At 51.5% G+C, this 21,256-nt stretch overlaps 1 protein-coding gene across 27 annotated transcripts in view; it reads left to right on the top strand.

Moving 5' to 3' along the window:
• TNS1 (tensin 1) overlaps positions 1-21,256 on the top strand; it is a 222,287-nt gene that overhangs the window by 154,599 nt on the left and 46,432 nt on the right. The gene's annotated exons all lie outside the window — the stretch shown is intronic.

Genomic DNA, 21,256 nt, shown 5'->3' with positions numbered 1-21,256 from the left:
AATAATGATTACAAAGACAATGGCTAGTAGCTACTGTTGTGTAACTACTAGGCTGAACAAGCAGAACTTGTAGGATGTGATTATAAAGCCACTTTATTTTCTCTACCACTGCCCTTTAAATCTGTCCTCTGCTTCCTCTGCCCCTGAATCACATTAGGGTGAGTCCCTTGCCTTTTCTGGTCACTTTCAGGTAATAAAAGATCCTTTAGTCAGTAATAAATATACCCAGTACCTGTGACCTTGGTACTTTATCCAGGGTTAGGGCTTTCCCCTTGTCAGCTCCTACGGGGCTACCAGCTGTGTGTGTGTGTGTGTGTGTGTGTGTGTGTGTGTTTGTGTGTGTGCGTGTGCCTGTGTGTTTCAGTAGGTTTTCTCTCTATTTTCCTGACTTACGGGAAGAGAGGAAATGAGGGACGGGATCAGAACATTCTTGCCTGTCTGGGATTATTGTGAGGTCGCACAGGTACACTCTGTGTAGAGACAGAGGCACAGATGATATGACTTCTGAGCTTTTTGCCAGTGGAAGATTCTGGAGGCGTCGAATGCTGTTTCTCCCCTGCAGCACTTTTGTGAGTGTTTTGGAGACACTTCCTCCAACTGCCCATAAGTCTTTTCTCACTATGTCCTTCAAGTGGGTGATGGCAGCTGTCAGATGCTCGTGACCCTTCCTCGGCTCAGGCCTCCCTTGCTCCCTCCAGCCTCCGCCTGCTGGAGTCCTTTCGGCCCTCCAGGTGGCCCTCTTGGACAGGATGTGAGGCAGCCCCAGCCAGCTCTCTCTCCCCTTGGTCCACAGGAGCCCTTAAGCACTCTTAGCCTCAGCAAAGCCTGGGATTGAGGTGGCTGAGGCCGCCTGTCTGTTCCCTGGCCTGCCTCTCACCCTTCAGACTTTCAGGCCTGAGCCCAGCTCTATCTCTCATGTTCTCCGTGCTCTGGCGGATGCTCCCTGAGATGATGGGAAGCCCCTCGCAGGTGATACTTGCAGCAAAACAACACTGTCCCCAAAATTCCTCTGAGACTCCTACTTGCTGACCCTGTTATTCCTTTGATATGGATATATGTAGGGGTAGTTTACAGCCACAGAACAGTTTTCAGCCATTTCAAAATCAACAGCTAATATATAATACAATTATATTACATTGATATATTTAATACCACAACTTTACCTGTCTAAAGCGTGCAATTTGATGGGTTTTAGTGTATTTAGGGTTATACAATCATGACCATAAGCTCATTCTAGAATATTTTCATCCACCCCAAAAGAAACCTCATACCCATTAGCAGTCACTCCCCATTTCTGTCCCCAACCCACCCCAGCCCTAATCTACTTTCCATAGATCTTCTATTATGGATATTTTATGTAAATGAAATTATATAGTATGTGGCTTTTTGTGGCCCTCCTTTCACTTAGTGTAATGTTTTCAGGGTTCCTCCCTGCTGTAGCATGTGTCAGTACTTCATTTTTATTGCTGAATAATATCCCATTTATGGCCATACCACATTTTGTTTATATCTACATCAGTTGATGAATAGTTGCATGGTGTCCGCTTTTGGGATGCTTAAAGAATGCTCCTATGAACAGGCATGTCCAACGTTTTGCATGGACTTATGTTTTCATTTTTTGTTGGGTAGATATCTTGGAGAAGAATTGCTGGGTCATATGGTAATTCTGTGTTTAATTATTTGACGAATTCCTTTTCCAAAGTGGCTGTACCATTTTACATTCCTCCCAGGCAATGTATGAGGATTGCAATTTCTCCACATCCTTACCAACACTTGTAATTTTCTTTTGGTATTCTAGCCATTCTAGTGGGTGTAAAGTGGTATTTGATTGTGATTTTGATTTGCATTTCCCTGAGAATTAATGATGTTGAAATCTTTGTTAAGTGGTCATTATATATCTTCTTTAGAGAAACGCCTGTTCACATCTTTTGCATTTTTTTAAATTGGGGTTTTTGTCTTTTTTTTTTTTGACTGAGTTATAAGTTCTTTATACATTCTGGAAATAGTCCCCTTATCAGATATGTGATTTGCAAATATTTTCTCCCATTCCGTGGGTTGTCTTTTCACTTTCTTGATGCCAGTCATCTCATTCTGCAAGCCCACTTTTGGAATGTGGCACTCATTGTCTTGGGGCCTGTGTCACACAGAGACCCGAATGCTTCCATATGAACAGCTGGTTACAACCAGAGTTCTTACTTTGTAGGTGAGCAAACCGAGGCAATAACAGAGACGCTGGGGGCCTTGTCCAAGATAACATCCCGAGTAAGTAGTGGAGGCGAGACTCCCACATGTGGGCCAGGAGCTAGGTCAGGGATCCACACTGCTTCCTATGTTTCTAGATCTTCATCTCAGAGATTATGCATCTATCGCCTGAACTGCTTTAGGCTACTTGGTCTGACCTCTTTCCAGCCCTGGAACTTGTAGAAAACCTACCCCATCACACAAAAAGGGAGGCTGGTTTCAACTTCCTGGATGGCAGAGCAGCACAAAAGCCCAGGAGTTTTGCCTCCAGCTTCCTCAGCTATCTGCTCAGCCTGTGTCCCTTCATGTCCCCAGGGGCCAGACAGCCTGAGGGAGGGCAGCGGCACTGTAGACCCTTTGGATTGGGAGTGAGGCTTGGGAGAACACCCGTGCACCATGGTGAATGCCTGCCCTTGACATACATTCACAAGGTTGACAATTTTACCTTCTGAACTTTGGGGTAAGATGTGGGAGGAACCAGTAAGAGAGGGGAGCGCAAGACTGCAGATGAGCCCAAGTAATTCACTCAAAGGATCCTAGGATGCTGGAGTGACACAGCTTCCCCTTGTCTCTGAGCAGAGGGTGATTTTCTAAGCACGGTGCCGAGAGCCTGGAGTTCAGCGTCAAACTGATTTTTGTTGGGAAATCCTAACTTGGCTGTGGGAGAGAGGGCAGCCCTTCTGGTCTGTGACTTCAGGGTGGTGGGGAAAAGGGCAGGGAGGGAGAAATTCAAAGCGGCTACTAAAAGCTCTGTCCCTGTTCTATCACGTCATTTAGGACAGAGGGCTTAGGCTACAGCAGGAGTGTGAGTTAGCAACCTGATAGAACTTCCCGACTGTAAGAGGCTGGATCAACTGTGGCAAGGAGGTTGGCTCCTTGTCTTCTTGGCCCCGTGGGGCAGAGGTGTTGAGTAACAAGGGAGAGGGGTCTCAGTGTGGATGGTCTACATAGAGATAGCGACAGAGGTGGGGATCGAATGTCTTCTTGAGGAGGATCTGGGTACCTCCTCCTCCTGCCAGAGGGGAGTCCTGTCCTGACCTCCTGGAACAATCAGAGTGCTGAGAATTCAAGTGCAAGGTCAGCCGGACCTTGTGGGTGAAGAAGATGACAGCAGTGACCCAGCATCTGCCCGCCACCTGCTTAGCACTGTTCCTCATCAGGCAGGGCGAGGTTTGTCCTGATGCCCTGGGACCCTTAGCTGGCCCTGCTCTGCGAGGCGGCTGGCAGGCTTGGGGAGTAGTGTCTGCCCATGGAACATTCAGTAAACCAATACCCTCCTGATTGAATGTGCCTTTGGTCCTCCGTAATCTCTGCCATCAGGTGGAGGTTGGAAGGCCGGAGCTACACTCAGAGCGGACGCAGAGCTCTTGGCCAGTGGCCCAAGTGGCACAGTCTGCCCTCTCCTCATGCTCAAATATCAAGCTCGAAACAGGGGAAGAGTAAAGCGCTCGCTCTTTCCCCCTCCAACACCCTCCCTCCTTCCTTTCCTGCCAGACCTGTAGACAAGTGCAAGTTAGCTGGACCCGGGAAGACCCCGAGATACCACCTCTAGCCATGTCCAAGAAAAGAAATTCAAGCCTCCATTCACCAAATATTTTTTCTTACCCAGTGAAATCTGCCTTTCACCCATCGTCCCCTCCCTCCTTCCATTCCTTTCTCTGTCTTTTCTTTACCCAAATACAGATCACCTACTAGGTGGCAGGCACAGTGCTAGTCCTGGTGCTATGGAAAGTCATGCCCTGGAGTTGTCTGCAGACAAGGGTGGGGGCGGGGGGGCGGCAAGATAGGGGAGCACAGCCTCCACTCCCATCCACAGCCAGATGGGGAAGGATCTCAGCCCAGGGTCAGGACTTCTCAGGAGAGGAGACGCTTCTGGGAATGGCCATGATCAGAGGTGGATGGCTTTGCAGAGGGGCTGCGTTTGTACTGGGCCTGGGAGGCAGATGACATTGAAGACGGCATTGTTTTTCAAATCAAAAAGTGGCGTAATAGCATTGCTCAAAGTCTAGAAAGTAGTGGGAAAGCAAAGCCATCAAATCTGACTGGTTCCCGTACATGACTGTTCTCCATGGACACGGGGCCCAGGAGGGGAGAATGAAGCAGGAGATTAAGGGAAAAGATGGCCACAAAATCCTGCAGTGGGATAGTCCAAGGAGCCCGGATTTGTTGCCCGATGGACGTGGCTGAGTGCTGGGCACACAGGGAGCACACGTGCACGGCCTGTTGCTTTCCCTCACCTCAGTCTGTGTGGACTCCACCCTGCCACTCAGCTCCGCAGCTCCAGGTGGGGCAGGGTGACACTGCTGCAGCTTTGGGGGGGGGGCAGAGGGTATGTGTGTGGGGGTGTTGCTTACAGCACCCAGCCATCAGTGCTGAGGGTTGTCTTTCTGGGTTATTCTGGATTATTCCTTGCGGACCTGGTCAGGCCCTAGGCACTCCTCCTGGCCTTGGAGTCTGTGCCCTGGCCCTGTTTCTCCCTCCAGGGCAGTTTCTCTGGACCTGGCTCCTAGGTGCTAGCTGAGGCTGCTTTGCTCTTTGGCAAAGTTTAGCCCCTTCACTGATTGTCCTTGCCTGGCTTTCAGGCCCCGCTCTGTATTAGCCTTCGAGAGGCAGCATCGTGTCCCTGGAGCCTATCTGTGTCTTGCCCACTTCTGCCTGCTAGCTGGTACACTTCTTTTTAGGTGGCAGAGCCCTTTCCTTTCGGTCCACTCTCCCAGGCCTTGCTTTCTGTCCACCGGACTGTTCTGGAGCCATTTATGGGAAGAGGTTTTAATGAATCTGGGATCTGGAGAATGATCGGTCCTTTTTCCTTTCATGTTTCTTCTCTGTCTATGTCCCCAGCTACTCTTGGATGACTCATCCCCCTATAAATCTCTTTCTATGCCCCTCTCCCTGCCGAGAGACCTTCTAAAATCCTTCCTGCGGCACTGAGCTCACGGACCTTCAGTAACAGGCCGCCTGTGTCTTAGAGTGACTTCAGAAGCAACAAAACTGACGTCCTGGGAGATGGTAGAGGCACCCCTGATTGAGCCTGGGCTTGGGACTCAGGCTGCCTTCAATGAAGCCCCAGCTCTTCCTCTTGCCTTCTGTTGACTTTGGGCAATCATTTAGGCTTTCTGCGTCTCAGTGTTCTCACCTGTAAAGTGGGGACAAGGATAGTACCTCTCCCACAGAGCTGAGACTTAAGTGAGGTAATCTGTGCGTGCTTAGCTCTGTGCCTCTTACATACTGTGTTTCCCCGAAAATAGGAAAAGAAGCCCTAGCATGATTTTTCAGGACGCTTATAATATAAAATAAGCCCTACTGCGTCTTTTGGAGCAAAAGTTAATATAAGACCCGGTCTTATTTTCAGGGAAATATGGTAGGGCTTATTTTGTATTACGAGCATCCTGAAAAATCATGCTAGTGCTTATTTTCTGGTTAGGTCTTACTTTCGGGAAAACACGGTAGTGAGTCATCAATTAATGTTAGCTATTACTGATGCCACTACCTGACCTTGGGTGGTACTTTATACAATGTTGCCTGAGTGTCAGGGTCAGTCAGTTCACCTTTTCACCATCCCAGTTGTTGGGCTGGACTTTGAACCCGGGACTCTGGCGCAAGTCCTTTTTTCTTCCTGTCACTTAGACCCAGGTGTATGTGTGACCCTTTTCCCTGGCGTCATCTGAGTGTCAGGCTCCTTTCCCATGAGCCACTCTCTCTGCCCAGAGTTGGGAGATTTGAGAGGACGTGTAGCTAGACAGGGGCAGAGCCAGGCCAGCTCCCAGCGTCTTGACTCCACAGGTCCTGCCTCCCTGGCTCCAGTCATTTGTGATGGCCGGGTTGTGGGACATGGTGACTTCTGGAGCAGCGGTAAAGTTGCTTCTTTCTCTTCCATGTGAGAAAACGTTTCAGAATGCAGGAGAGTAAGAATGACGTGATTATAGGTATAACCTTGAATCCGCTCTATTGAAGAAGAAGAAAAAGGAAAAAAACACATCATCTGTGCTCTTTGGTACATGGACTGTCCTCAGTAATAGTCACTCATTTATTTAACAAATATTGACTGAGTGCCTACTGTGTGCCAGTCACTAATCTAGCGGCTGAGGATGTAACAGTGAACAAAGCAAAGATCCTTGCTATTATCATGGTTCTGTTCTAGTGGAAGTAAGCAGACAACATTTAAAAAAAAAAGATATAATAAGTAAATGAAAGCATGTTAGAAGGTGACAAATATTCTGGGGAAAAAATAGCAGAATAAGGATGATTCAGAGTGGGGCGGGGTGTCGAGTGCTGAGCTGACATTTTAAAAAAATGTTGGTCAGCCTAGGCTTTACTGAGGAGGGAACATGTGAGCAAAGCATTGAAGGAGGTGAGGGAGTCAGGCAAGCAATATCTGAGGCAGAGCATCCGAGGCAGAGGGAATAGCAGTGCGAAAGTACTGCGGCAGGAGCCCACCTGAGATGTTTGGGAAGCAGCAAAGGGGCCAGCGTGACTTTCATGGAGGTTGTAATAGGAGATGAGGTCCGAGGTAATGGGGACCAGATCACTTACGTTCTGGTCGTGATTGTAAGGATTTGGCTTGTACCCTGGGCTTTTTCATCTAATGGCATATTATGTAACTGTATTTAAATAACACGAACGTTTAGGTTGTTTCCAGTCTTTGCTGTTTTCAAAAATGCTGCACCAAATAGCCCTGTACATGCAACATTTTCATTTGGGCAAGTCTGTCTGTAGAACGATTTCTGTAAGTGGAGTTGCTAGTGGAAGAATATATGTGTGTATAATTTCGATAGTGCCAAATTGGCCTCCATGAGGGTTGTATTAGTGGACCCTGCAAGACAGCAATTTGGTTTGGGACCAGGAGGAAAATGTACCTTCCCCTTCTATACACACCCTGCAGAAGTGAGATGCTGCTGTTAGGTATCCATCAGTTCCTTTACTCCTCGTGACTCCTGTGAGCTGAGTATTCTAGCTCCTATTTCTCAGGGGAGGAAACAGGTACAGAGGTGAAGGAACCTACCAGTGTCTACACAGCCAGGTAGATGCAGAGCTTGGATGCTGATGCCACCATTTGTGGCCATGGCCTCACAAGGGCAGGAGTCTGAGGAGCCCTGCCCCCTGCCCCCTGCCCCCCTGCCCCTCCTGCCCCCCGCCCCATGCTACTGGGCATGTGGACCTGGCAGCCTGGAGTTTAAGTTCCCTGAGAATGAGGGGCTGAGTTACACTGGAAAGCCCACCTGCCTCGCGCTTCCCATTGCTGCGCCTGCATCCTGGAGACCGTGGCAAACCAGTGGCAGGGTGGGAAGAGGCCAGCCTGAGGGGCCTGGGTCCACATTGGCCCAGCTGGCCAGACCTGGCGTCCCCTTCTGTCCCCTCCCATCACCTGCCCCAGTGGTGAGACCTGGGAGGCTGTGATCTAGCTCATTCTGCCCTGGGTGGGGAGCTCTCCGCCGTCTGCTGGGTCAGCTTGCTCCAGGGATTGGGTTTCGGTATTTCACTGATGAAAACAAATCAGGCTCATTATTGCCCTGCACGGCTCTCGGAACCTCTGCAGCCTGGCATTGTATTTCTAGACTTCCTGTAAGTCACCGTTTCTGTCCTAGGGCCCACCCCCCCACAGGGCTCTGTGGCTGCTGCAGAAATAGCCTCAGGCATGTTTGGAGCCTGGAGCCGCCGAGGCAGGACCAAGCAGGAGAGGAGAAATGGGCCCGCAGAGTTCAGGGCGTCTGGGATCCAGACGGTGCCTGGTCGAACATCTTCTCTGAGTTGGATCCCTGGGCATCGAGCTGGCCAGGAAGTCAGGGGTCATCCGGTGGCACTCTCCCATTGCACAGAGGAGTAAACTGAGGTCCATCCAAGGTCACTCCTTAGTACTCTGGCCTCTTGACACCCAGTCTACTGCTGTCGCTGCCAGACGACTCTTTCTCTAGGTCTATTCACTGTTCTGTGGCAGGTTAGGGATGTGTAAGCAGCGTTGGAGAGAGTGGGTTTCAGCCGCAGCAGGAGGGGTGCAGTCTTACGTCCTGAACTGTCTCACCTTTGAGGACTATGAGAAAGGGGAACTAGTGGCTCTACAGGATTTTCTTGAGGTTGAGGAAGCTCCTTCTACCCCACACATCAGTCTAGATGAGGCAAGTGACCATGGTACATGGACGTGGGAGAACAAGGTGCTTCTAGAGGCTCTGACAAGGCAGGTTCTGTGTGCAAAGGGGACTCAGGTGTCTGGCCCCAAACTCCTTTTTTCCTGCCCCTCCCTTTGTCTGCCCCTTCCAAGCATGATTTGCACCCACAAGACTCCCCTGCAGGGACATGGGGTGCCCCAGTTGGCAGACCTGCTGGGCTGCTCTCTGACCCCCCGGCGGTTTGTTCTGGTCACAGGCAGGGGCTTCCGTGTTCTGGGAAGTGGCTGCAGAGCTGTGGGTAGGTGGAGGCCAGGAGTTCTGACTGCCTTTCTCATCCCTGACCCAATCTTTACATCTTCGCAGCAAGTCAATGTCCTGGTGCTTGTTGGAGACATTTGCCTTCTGTTACTTTGATTGCTTTAAAAAACTGTTAGTAGCAAAGTGTTCTTTGATGTTTGTTCTCTTTCTCCAGGGGCGGTGAGATCAGATTTTGATATGAAAGCTCAAAGCTTCTCAGATCTTTCCTTCTTCCTTCCTGCCTCCTTTTCCCCCTCCCCCAGTCCCGCACCAACACCCTCACACCCCGTCAATATGCTGCTTGAGAACCTTCAAGAACCAGGCAGCCACTCTTCATGTGACACAAGGATAGAAAGAAGCCTGGGGGTGGTGCCCTAGCTCCTGTCTCCTGTCCAGCACTGCACCCCATGGTGTTGTAGCTTCTGTGGGTCAGGAGAGTCACTTCCAGCTTGTCCCTCTGCAGTAGGGACTTCCTACTCAGGCCCACCCTGCTCACATGTGTGAGCTTGCACACGGTTGCCTAGGAGACCCCCATGGAGATGCTTCCATGAACCTCCTTGTACTCACGCACACGGATGGACCCACTTGGGAAAGGAAGCAGAGACCCACCCACATCTCCCACCCACACTGACACGTCTGCCCACTCACGCATAGAACCACACAGAGCGCTCTGTGTACACCCACCCTTATGCAGAGAACCACATGTGACCTCCACCCCAGGACACCCCTCCTAGCAGTGATGGGAGCTGTCATTATAAAACTACGTGGCCAGTTTGGTAACCAGTACTTCTGTGTGGTACTTAATGGGCCTGTTTGGGGTTAAGAATGGGGATTGACCCTAAGTGCAGAGATGGGTTCACTGTGTGAATTGTGAACCAGTTCTGAAGCAATTCCCTGTGAGTTTCCAGAAATGCCATGAGTCCTGGAAGTATCATTGAGATACATGCACGCAATTCCCAGGGGACCACTGTGATGGGGAACAGCACTCACTAAAATGGCGGTTTTTGGGCCAGTTGTTCCAAACCAGCATTGGGATTTTTATCATCACTCTCCACTGCCTTCTTCCTGTCTGACCCTCTAGACCAGGGTGTCAAAACTGCGGCCCACAATCTATTGTTAATTGGCCCGCAGCAAATTCCAAAAATATATTTAGTTTACTTAAATAAACCAGGTGAGGCAATACGTACTTCACCTCGAGTGAGTGGCCCGGCTGTTTGTGTATTTTACTGCATATGGCCCTTGGTAAAAAACGTTGAAAAAAGTTTAGACAGCCCTGCTCTAGACTCTTACCCTTTGCTTCTCCATCTCCTTCTTTGTTCCTCCTTCCTCCATGGGAAGTAGAAAGAACTTGAGTTTCAGATCAGGCTGCCAACGTGATCTTGAGCAAGCCGCAACTTTTAAGCCTCAGTCTCTTTATCAAGAAGATGGGCACGATGATACCTAGCATGAAAGGCCTTTGTGGAAGCAAATGAGAGAACGTGCATTAAAGTGCAGACACATAGTTAACCTGCCTTCCCCATTCTGGTTACTCTCTCCTTCTTCCTGGCTCCCCAAGCCAACTCGGGCCCCTTCCCCATTCTCCCTCCATCCTTCCCAAGTGAGGACTGCTAAAGATGGTATCCATGCCACAGGAGGCAATAAGAGTGGGGAGAGGCAAGAGGGAGGTGAGTGGATATACCCCCAAACCTTGTGTCACATGGATATCTGCCTGGGAGCTGACAGCTCCCTTCCTGAGGAATCCTCTGGCACTCCGGCTCCTGTCCTACCTTCAGGAAACACACTTCTGAGCTGGGCCGTGTCCACTGCCTTCTGGAGGGAGTGCGGAGACCCTGGAAGGCTGGGGCCATGTGAGTCGTGCCCAGCACCTGCCCTGCCCCTACAGCTCTGAGTTCCTGGGCTGCCTTCTTCCCTTTCCACTGGGCTGGGAGGAAGGGAGAAGATCCTGTGGACATTTCCATCCTCCACACAGTCCCGCACCCCACCTGAGTTCCGCCCTCTCCCATCTGACAACCTTGACACTCTGGATACCCGGGCCTTTCTCCTCCTCGTGTTTCTGCTTAGAATGATTGAATAGATGATAGGAATGGTTTGTCCCAGCTGTGTTCCTACGCAGCCTGCACTTGGAAAGTTGGAAGTCCTCCTGTCCCCAGTGTGAAGCCTGAGGCGTGGAACCCCTTTCTCTGCTGCCCATTCTTACGGTTTCTGTGAAGTTTTTGACACTGGGTGGGGGCCTTTGCATCTCATCAGTGAAGATGCAGTTAAGATAGTGCAGGAGCCAGCCTCTAGGGCACTGGGTACCATTTTTGTTCTTCCTTTTATTTTCCTTCTTTATTTCCCAAAAGAAGCATCTAGAGAGTGGTGCTGGCAGTGTGAAAGGGGCCCGGGGCTCAGCTGGACACCAGGGTGGGGTGGCTTCAGAAGCAGGGTGGGATTGTATACTGACTGGGGCCTTGACAAAGACAGACCAGGCACTGAAGGCTCCCCGCTGGCCTGGCTGAAAACCCCAGGCCCTTTCCTACCAACTCAGGGTGTTAGGATGGGACATTCAATTGATGTGCAAATAAGTCACCAACAACATTGCAAATAAAAGTTGGGATTTGGTGTCCTGTTATCAGCTAGGAACTGACTTCTGGCCCTTTTCAGGGCATACCAGTATCCTGGGGGACTTTGGGTAGCTTGTGTGGGTTTTGGCTGAGTGGACTGCTTTAGACCTGGGTGATTGGGGGTGAAGGCAAACATCGCTGGCACTCTGAAAGTTCTTCTCTCTGTCATTTATGGTTTTCAGATGGGACCAAACTAAATACCAATAGCCGGTCAATCGGAGGTGTCTCAGGTGGCCTGGAAGATCAATATGCTGGGCCAGAAGCCCACTGGCCCTTCCCAAAGTCAGGCCTCAAAAACTGTCCAAGTTGTTGGGCCAGAATCCAAAGCTTTGTACTGAGAATCTCGTTTTAGGGCGCCTGTCCCTCTCCCCGAGGCCTTCCTGAGTGACACCCCAGCCTCTCTGTTTAGGCCTCATGGCCACCACCTCTGGGAAGTAAAGGGCCATGTGGGGTTCCCCCTGCCCCCAAGGCCAGCCTTTTATAAGCCAAGGAAGTGTCCTGGCTCCTAGACTCTGCCCTGTGGAGGGGGAGGAGGGGGAGAGAGAGGGAAAAAAGAGATTTCCACCTTATTGTTCAGCAGCTGGAAAATTGTTGTCATCTGTTCTGCCTTTCATTTGCTGAGAATGGAAAAAAATGTGGAAAAATTTGGGGAAATAAATCTCAATACCCTCCTAGGATCTCTCGCCCTTTCCTCTCTCTCCCTTGCATCCCTGCTGTTTTGCTCCCAAGTTCTCTCTTCTCTTCTGGGTACTGGAGCCTCCATGGATTTGGGACTGGGGCTGAGCTGGGGCCAGTTTGGGGTTGTTCTGGGACTGGGACTTTTCTGAGGCTGTGCTGGGCTGGGGCAGTTACTGGGCTCGGATTGAGCTGGGGCTGTAACTGAACTAGGGCGCAGGCTAGAAGTGGGCTGGGGCTGGGGCTGGGGCTGCAACTAGGCTGAGGCTGGAGTTGGAGCTGGGCTGGGGCTGGAGCTGGAACTGGGCTGGGGCTGGGGCTGGAGCTGGGGCTGGGGCTGGAGCTGGGGCTGCAACTTGGCTGGGGCTGGAGCTGGAGCTGGGCTGGGGCTGGAGCTGGAACTGGGCTGGGGCTGGAGCTAGGCTGGGGCTGGGGCTGGGCTGAGGCTGGAGCTGGGGCAGGGGCTGGGGCTGGGGTTGGAACTGGGCTGTGGCTGTGGCTGCAACTAGGCTGAGGCTGGAGTTGGAGCTGGGCTGGAGCTGGGCTGGGGCTGGAACTGGGCTGGGGCTGGAGCTGGAACTGGGGCTGGGGCTGGGGCTGGAGCTGGAACTGGGCTGGGGCTGGAACTGGGCTGGGGCTGGGCTGGGGCTGGAACTGGGCTGGGACTGGGGCTGGGGCTGCAACTGGGCTGGGGCTGGAGCTGGAGCTGGGGCTGGGGCTGGAGCTGGAGCTGGGGCTGGGGCTGGAGCTGGAGCTGGGGCTGGGGCTGGGGCTGGAGCTGGAGCTGGGGCTGGAGCTGAGCCGGCCGATTCGCACTCGCACTCGTGTGGAGGGCTTGGGAAGCCACTGTGATGTCATTCAAGAGTTGCATAGCTACAGGATGATAAGTGAAGCCCTGGGGACCCAGCTGGCTGAAATTACAGACAGAGTTTTATCCCACTGGCTTCCTACAAGCCAGAGTGAGGCAGAGTGGGGGGGGGGCGGGGGAGAGGAGGAGAGAGGAGAGGAGAGCGAGGGAGTGGTATGTGTACATGGGCAGGCGGGCGGCCCTTGCTCCTCCCACCCCTGACAGCCCAGTGAGCCCAAGTAGGACACAGACAGCACTGGGAGCTGCAGCCATGTAGGAATGATTTGAAACTTGAGGCACAAGGAGCAGAGATCAAATCAGAGTGGTTCTTTCCCCTCCCATTTCTCCCTGTCTGTCCAGAGGGTAAGTGTCTGCGGGGCAGCTGTCTCTTGCCTGTGTGTGTCCTTGTGTGGCTGTCTGTTGGGTCTAGGGAGAGCGTGGTGGAGGCTTCTGTGTCCTGGATTGCCGTGGACCGGGAAAGGGCTTGCTGCTGTGCTGGGCTGTGGCCACAGGCACTGCCTGTGGAGGTGGACGCAGCGGACATAGCTGCTTCCTGCCAGGACTTGCTGCCCTGGGACATGTAAGCGCTGCCAACTCAGGTCTGAGGGGTGACTGAGTTTGTGGGGGGCAGTGTGTCTCAGTTAGCCTCATTCTTTTGGGGTAATGGTTCATGATGGATGAGAATGGGGTGGGCAGAGGGAACGTGGTGGAGGCAAGGACACCCCTGTAACATTCCTAGCGGGATGTTTATTCAGGACGTTCCCCCGCCAACTTCTGTGGTTTGAGCTTTGTGGCACCCCCTGTACTGACCATTCCCCCGCCAGCCTCCTGTGGGCTCCCAATCATGGCTTTCTCCCAACTTTGGCGCGGCTCTTGGCGGCTCTGCCATCCCCTGGCCAGGGATTTCTGAGTGTCCAGGCGGGCGCCCTGGCCTGGCAGAGAAGGACTTCAGTTGTTGTGGGCTCAGAGCTATTTTTACTGTCCTGAGTGTCTGTGATATCTGGTGCCCGGACAGGCCGAGGCGGGGAGTGGGAGTGTCAGCCTCTGGTTGGAGTGCCCGGCATGGGAGCTGACGGCCAGGAGGCTGGCCCTGCAAGGTCGTGGGCTGTCGGGTGACTTGGGCAGGTCACTCACCCTCCAGGCCCTGGTCCCTTGGGTCTGAAATAAAGGTCCCGCTCTCTGGAGAAATTCAAAGAAGATGGTATCTGTGTAAAGTATTGTGGGTCCTTCCTGAGCAGGGCCTGGGACACATCCATCATCATTGCTTGGCTGAAGTCCCGTATATTATATTGTGAGGTTTGCAGCCGTGGTTGGAGAGTCCCCCTCTCCCAGACTCCTCCAGTGACCTTCACCTTGAAGAGGGGAGAGCACTGAACTTGGAGGCAGGAAGATGAGTCTTTGCACCTCTGTGCTGGGTCACCTTGGTTGGGAGGCCCCTTATCTTCACTGTCCTCCTGTAATATGAGGGGTAGGCAGTGGATGAACTGACCCCTTAAGATACTTCAGCTTTAAAAATCCCATGGCTTTTAAAATACTCTTGGCTCAGCTGACTTCCCGGGCCCTCTCAGATCTTAGTTCTGTTGCCCAGAGGGCCCGGAGGTGCCAGTGGGAGGGGTTCTGTTTTTCATTTCCATTTCAGTGGTGCTGGCTTGCTCCATCTGCAAGGCCCACAGGCTGAAATTCAGACTGCGTTCCATTTGGACATTGGTCCTCGTGCCTCCCTCTTTGTTTCTTGGTCTTGGCAGAATGATAGAGGTAGCCAGCGGTAGGACACTTGCCGCTTACCCTCCCTAGGCCCACCGAGGCAGGGTTGTGGGTGACACTGGCGATGTCACTTCTACAGGGGACAGAGCCACCTGTGAAAAGATTGAGAGTAGCCCTGAGAAAAATCTTGTTCTGTCCACGCTCTGAAAACACAGTGGGTTCCCTCTGAGTGCTGTTCAACAGGAAGAAAGACAGGTGTGTTTGCCAAGCCTGGGCTCATCTGTCCCTGCCCACAGGGCCCGAGGCCCATACTGGTCAGTGTGGCATTGGTGGGCACTTCCCATTGTGAACCAAGTGCCTTGGGCTGCACCTGTCTCCTGCCCTCTTTGCCCCTCAGAGGCCATGACTCCTCTGTGTGGTTCCTTTTCAGAGACTTGGGACTTCTCTTCCACCCGTAATTCTGGTAATCTTCAGAGCCTCTCAGGAAGCCCATTCCCATTTAAAGAAGTTCTAAAACTCTCTGCAAGCTGCAGGAACAAAGGGTTGCCTCAGTCCCTGCATGGCTGTGGGTTGGGAGGTCCGCATGGGTGGAGACCAGGACTGTCACAGATTGGGCCACAGGAGGTCCCTGCCGCCATTGCCAGGGTGTCTCAGGAGAAGCCCAGGTCATGCTTGAGTCATGGGGCTGAGGTTCCCCATAGCTGTCTCTAGCTTTACTCCCCCTTCACACCACACCTCCCCTGGGCTGGTTAAAACCCAGTGGGTTGCTCTGGGCTGGGCCCCTTCTCAGGCTCTTCCAGCTGGAAGGTTTTCCTTTCTGTTCTCCCATTTCTCTTGGATGGATCCTGACATTCTTCTGAAGTCCTGGGTGACAGAGAGGGATTCTCCAGAAGAAGCATTATTAGATGTGTACATCTTAATTTAAGGACTTTGAGGTGTCCGTCAACCCCCTGAAATTATGTGCAAAATTTGTGTTTGTGTATTTTTTAAAGGAAATTAATCTAGGCTTTCATCAGCTATCTCAAGGGGTCCTTGGCCTATAAGAGAGTTAAAGTCCACTGGAGTGGCGTGTGGCTGGGGAATCTGTAGGGACTGCCATGGGGTAGGCTCTGGCTCAGCCAGTTTATAGGGACTTTCACTGTGCCCAGTCCGTGCTACTAACTCTGTAAAATACCCTTCTCCATGATATTTTGGCTGCAGTGCATCTCTTTTCTCTTCCCTTTGGGAGAAGCTTGTGGTCCACCTTGAACCTCTGATTTTTCACTTCTCTGGGTGGCAATAGAAGAAGAATATCTCAGTAGCTGACAAGACACTATGAAACTTTCTGGGCTATTTAATGTAATGCAAGAAGCATTTATGGAACACCTAATGTGGGCCAGGCACTGCGCTCTGTAGGGTCATTCTGTATAGCCAGGCTGGTTATGCATTGAACTCCAAGGGGCACTATTCACTTAGACCACATTGTAAATGGAACCATCTGGGCACTGGGGGGGGGGGGGAGAGAAACACAGACCTTTGCTCAAGGAGCACTTAGCTTAGTGGGGAAGAGAAACAGGGACTGTCCAGGGGGTGATCAGACATCTACATCTACAAGGGGCAGTGGGGACGCGGAAGAGGTTTATCGGTCTGGAGGATTGTAGGAAAGGGGTTAGGCCAAGGGAGTCCTCCCAGAGAAGTTCAAAGTGAGCCTGAAGGAAGAGGAAGAAGTTTGGTAGGGAGATTAGGGGTTCTGGGGGCAGGGTGAGAAAGGGCCTTTCAGGAGAGGGAACAGCATGTGTGAGGCACAGATTAGGAAAGAGCATACAAATAGTAAGAGTAGAATGTGTGTGTGTGGGTTATTTGGCGTATTAAGGATAGTGAAGGTGTAGCGTCAAAAGGCAGGCAGGGGCCAGATGATAAAAGGTCTGGAGTGCCCAGCAGGAGGGTATGAGGCTTTACTCTGGGTGATGAGAGCTGTTGAAATGGAGAGAGGAGGATGTTCCAGGCTTAGCTCAAGGTACTTCACTCCTGAATCCTATATCCTATCACTCAGCAAATCTGCAAGTATGCATTCGAATCTCTGTGTGTCCAGGCTCTGCGTGGTTAAGCGGTTGATGCAAGCTGAGTTGGCCATTAAGATGGAGACCATCCTTCTGAGTAATGGGTGTGTCTGGCTTAGGGGTGAGGAAGGAGGGAGCGCCTCCTCTCTGTCTCCTCTCTAGAAGCACACCCCTGTGGCCTCTCTGGTAACCAGCCCCGTCCTCTGCCTCCCATGTTGCCTCTCACCAGCCCCAGCTCTAGCCCCAGCCTGGCTCCCTCCATTGTTGGGGGAGAGTCTGTGGTGAAAGGATTAGCATGTCCAAAACTTGCTCTCTTGGCTGCCTCTTGGCCAAGACTCAGTGCTTGTCAAAGTTCACCTACCTCGCAGACACCCATGGCCTTTGATGCCCTATTCCCACATTTAAGGAGTTGGATTCCCTCCTGCCCTGCCGGGGCCTCTGTCTGCCTCCAAACTGCCTGTTGCAGTGGGCACGGTGCCTCTTCCTATTGGCACTGAATTGATTTTCCTCCACGATGATTGGTCATCACTGCTCTGGGTAATGTATTTTAATGAATTGTTATTCTGCTGGACGTGGACTCAAAGGACTTTTTAATCATGAAGGGCCCCATCCTGCAAACCTTAATAAATCAGTCACTGTTCAAAACAGGCCTGCTGTTGGGACTGGGAGGGGTCTCTCCTCGTTGCCTCATCGCCAAAGGAGACTTCTTTCTTGCAGTCAACCAAATTGTACCATTATTCTTCATGGCGGGGCTGTCTGTCCTGACCTCTAAATTAAATGAAATCATCACACTTGACGTTATAAACAGAAGTGGGGGTCCTTAACCTCAGAGCTCAACATGCTGGCCATCTGGATCAGGGTTGTCAAGGTGTTACCCTCCTAGGTATGCGCCAGAACACAGAGAGTTAGTTAAGGTACTGATTCTTGGCCTCACCCCAGACCTATGAGTGAAAATCTTTGGACATAGGACCCCAGAATCTACATTTTTAACAATCCCCAGAGGAGATGCTTATGACCATCAAAATTAGAAAACAACTGCCCTAAACAGAAATTATCTTAGCATCCCATGTTTCTTTCTTTTTCTTTTTTTTTTTTTTTTCAAGTGTGTGGGCTGGATGCAGCTTTCCTTTCCTGCATCCTGGTCTGTGCTGTGAAGCCTGGGGACCAGGTCCGCCTCCAAGTCAGCTGGGGATTTTCCTCAGAGCTTTCCAAAAGCATGACTCGCACATCTGGATTAGGGCCCCTTGGTGCAATCAAACTCAGTGTCAAGGGTGGAGTCCAGGGCTTGGAGCAGCTGCTGGGAAGAGCGAGGAGACATATGCAGACAAAGCAAGTGGGGTCTTGAAGAGACCGTGGGCTTCTCAACTTCCTTAGAGAAGGGGGCAGGGAGACAGCCCATGAGACAGGACGTCCAGGCCGGCCCAGGCTTGGGACCTGGGAGCTCGCCACCCTGGCCTCTCTGTAACTTGTGTTTCCCCTGCAGTTTATCCTTCTATTCCAATGTCATCCATGCCAGTACCCACAGCCCCAAACAGGCAGGTTCCTCCGTCTACCCGCCGCCCCCTCTCCCACTGGGTGTCCAGCTCCATCTCACCTGAGATGGTTTTACCTGAACTGGCCATCCCCTGGAGGCTGCTGGGACTTCGGGATGGATCTAGTGGTGGCCCAGGGTTCAAGAGTCCTCACCCCCTCTGAGCCCCCCTCTTCCTTCTGCACTCTATCTCACTCTTTCTTGCTCTACCGGCCTCTCTCTTTTGTCCTTCCTGCTTTAATAGATTGAAACAGACCTTGTGTTCCGGCTTTTTGTGGTCCCGGTAAATAGCTCTTAATGTGGCTGTGGTAGATGGGGAGAAGGAATGTGCACCGGTGTGGGGGCAGCAGGTAGGGGGAGGGAATAACGGGGGGGGGACTTAACAGAGGGGGTCACTTACCTTCAACTCTGAGAGGAGGAGCAGGGGTAGTGCCCCGCAGGTTCTGGCAATTTGCTGGGGTTTCAGCAGAACCCTCAGGCAGGCTGCATAGACCTGGGATGGGCCTGGGTGTCCTCTTTCTCCCCTTGATATGCCAAGGAAGCCAAGCAGTGAAGGTTGCAGAACAGCCTGGAGCATGTGGCCGGCACTGGGCGGTCAGGAGCAGCTGGGTTCTTCTTTTGAGGACAGAAATAGAATTTCCATTTGTATTGAGCAAACAGGATTTAATTACACAATTTACACTTCTTCGATTTTCTTACTAATCCTTCGTGGCCTGGCAGTTACCATTCCTGCTGTTGCTGCTAACTGTTGCCCATGCGGGGTTAAATTACACTGCAGAACCAGTTTAATATTGACGTTTTTAAAATCAATGAAGGGCTAGGATATCAGGTGGTGGGGATCAGTGTGAATTCTCCCTCTTGGCCTTGGGGATGCTTTCTTAGCTCTTTTGCCAAAAGCTTTTCTTTTATGAACCCAAGTGAGGTGCCAGAGTGGGTGCTTTCTCCCAGAAGGAGAGCGTACTCTCAGATTTACACCCAGTGCTTCTCATCGCCTTCTGTGTAAGTGTAAATGGGGGGCTGTAGGACACTGCACCCTTTGCTTGCTGCTCTCCCCACTTCCCAGGCCATATGAGCATGGACTTGGGAGATTAGGGGTGCAGGGTATGGAGGAGATCCCCGGCCTGGGAGGAACTCTGGCATCTCGTGATGTGGGCTGCCGAGTGGGGCCAGGACCCGGGAATGGGCCTGCTTTCTCCAGGGCCAGCAGCTTTCCAGGCACGGTAAGAAGGAAAGACAGCTCTTCAGACTCCCACTAACTGGTGTGAGGGACCCATCTCCTGAGAACCCTCCTCAGAAATCTGAGTGGATGAGAGGCTCCCGTCCTTAATACTTTTTCCCCCTGGAAACAGTCAGCTGGTGTCTCTTCTCTTTTGTGTCCCAACGCATCTAGTTCTTTGGAGGGACAGGTGTGAGGGGCAGGCTTTGTCATCTGCCAATGTCGACCCTTTAGGGATGCTCATAGGTGAGTGGGGAGAGGCAGCTATGCCTGCAGCTGCCTCTTAGCAGCCTTCAGGGGTCCTGACGTAAGGCGCAGGCTATTGGAGATTCAGGCCTATCTCAGCCAAAGCACCTTTCCCGTTCAGACCAGCCCCATTTCTGAGAACTCTGGGCCACTGTGGCAAAATTCTGGCCCAATGTCACTTAGGTTCTGCCGCTGGCTGAGGTCCCAAAGCCCGAGGGAAAACTGGGGGCAGAGAGATGGTTCTGGAGAGTTAAGCGAATGGGCAGAGCCCCCGGGGTATGAGTGGGTGGACGATGTGCCCTGTCGGGCATCTCTCCTCGCGCTGGCTCGATGGTGATGTCATTTGGTTGGCCTGTGGTTTGTGTGTGTGTGTGTGCCCAGCAGGATGTTCCTGTTTTGTGGTTGTCTGATCACTTGTTTTTGGCCGTGGGCTTCTGTATGAGTGTTTATTTTTAGAGGCTGCCACTTCTGGCCTGAGGGCTGATCCTTGGGCCTCGTAGGAGCTTGTATTTTCTGAAATGTTTGTGGCTTTAAATTTTAAGTATTTATTTTGGGACATTGCTGCCTTTTATGTGTTCATTCCATTGTGTGTGTATGTGTGTGAGCTATTAGAGTCAGCATAGAATAATAACAATTGTGTGCTCTTTGAAGTTCTGATTGAGTAGTTCCGATTTTAAATTAGTTTTGATTTTAATCTAGTTTTAATTAAGTCTTAAATTAGTTCTGATTTAAAACCCCAGCTTAACCAAGTGCTATGTATCGGCAAATAAATGGTTTCACCTCTCAGAACTTCAGGTTTTCCATCTTTACAATAGGCATAATACTCCCTAACTCAGGATTAGAAATAATATATGTGTAAAGTGCATAGCAAAGGGTTTGGTGCATAATAGGTGCTCGCTGCATGTTAACTATTATATTATTATTATTATTGTATTAACATATTCATATCCACACTTTCTGACTGGGGACACCTATCTGGTGTACCCCAAGAGTGCACCAGGACGTTTGATTTGGGTGAATTCTGGGTGTTTGATTTGGGGGATTACTGATTGGCATGTGTATTTCTGGACTTCTTTATGTCAAGATTTGTGTGTGTGTGTGTGTGTGTGTGTGTGTGTGTGTGTGAGTTGGGCTAGGGGCTGGGCTGCTGACTGTACAGGGTGTGAAATCACTGAGTTCCTCTGGGTGGGGAAGTTCTTCGTTCCTGAGTCAGCCCTTTGGCCTCAAGCCACCCAGCACTCACTTTTTCCTTTCAGAGAAAGTATTGCTCACGCGGCCCTCAGAGCTGTCTGTAGATAAAATGACACAGGGCACACCTGTCCCTGATGTAAACCTCTGCTTTTTGTTCTTGATCTCTAATAAGCTTCCCCCGGCCCCTGAACCCCCTTTCCAAAGTTCCCATGGGCTCCAGCATTCAGAGCAAAAGTGTGTCCCGTTTGACATGGGCCCTGCTGGCTTTGCTGAACCCCATCTTGGCCCAGCACTCGTAGGACCTAGTGAAATGTCAGAGGCAGGCTTTGGACTGGAACATCTTGGCCCCCAGGACCTCCTGCCCAATCTTAGGCTCTGTTGCCTGGCTCTGAAGCTGGGTGTTGGGATGGGTTCTGCCCAAAAGCCTGGGGTAGGGGGTCCTTTAGTCTTTTTGCCTTTCTGCCACCTCAGCTCTATCTCAGGGTGCTGAGAGGAGGTTTTAGGATCCAGGGAATGGAAGCTCTTACTCCTTCCCTCAGGAAAATAAAATGTGTCCCTGTTT

Source organism: Rhinolophus sinicus, linkage group LG01, assembly GCF_036562045.2.
Source record: "Rhinolophus sinicus isolate RSC01 linkage group LG01, ASM3656204v1, whole genome shotgun sequence".
NCBI lineage: Eukaryota > Metazoa > Chordata > Mammalia > Chiroptera > Rhinolophidae > Rhinolophus > Rhinolophus sinicus.
Note: the sequence above shows the minus strand (reverse complement) of the source record. Positions and strands in the feature narration are given on the sequence as shown.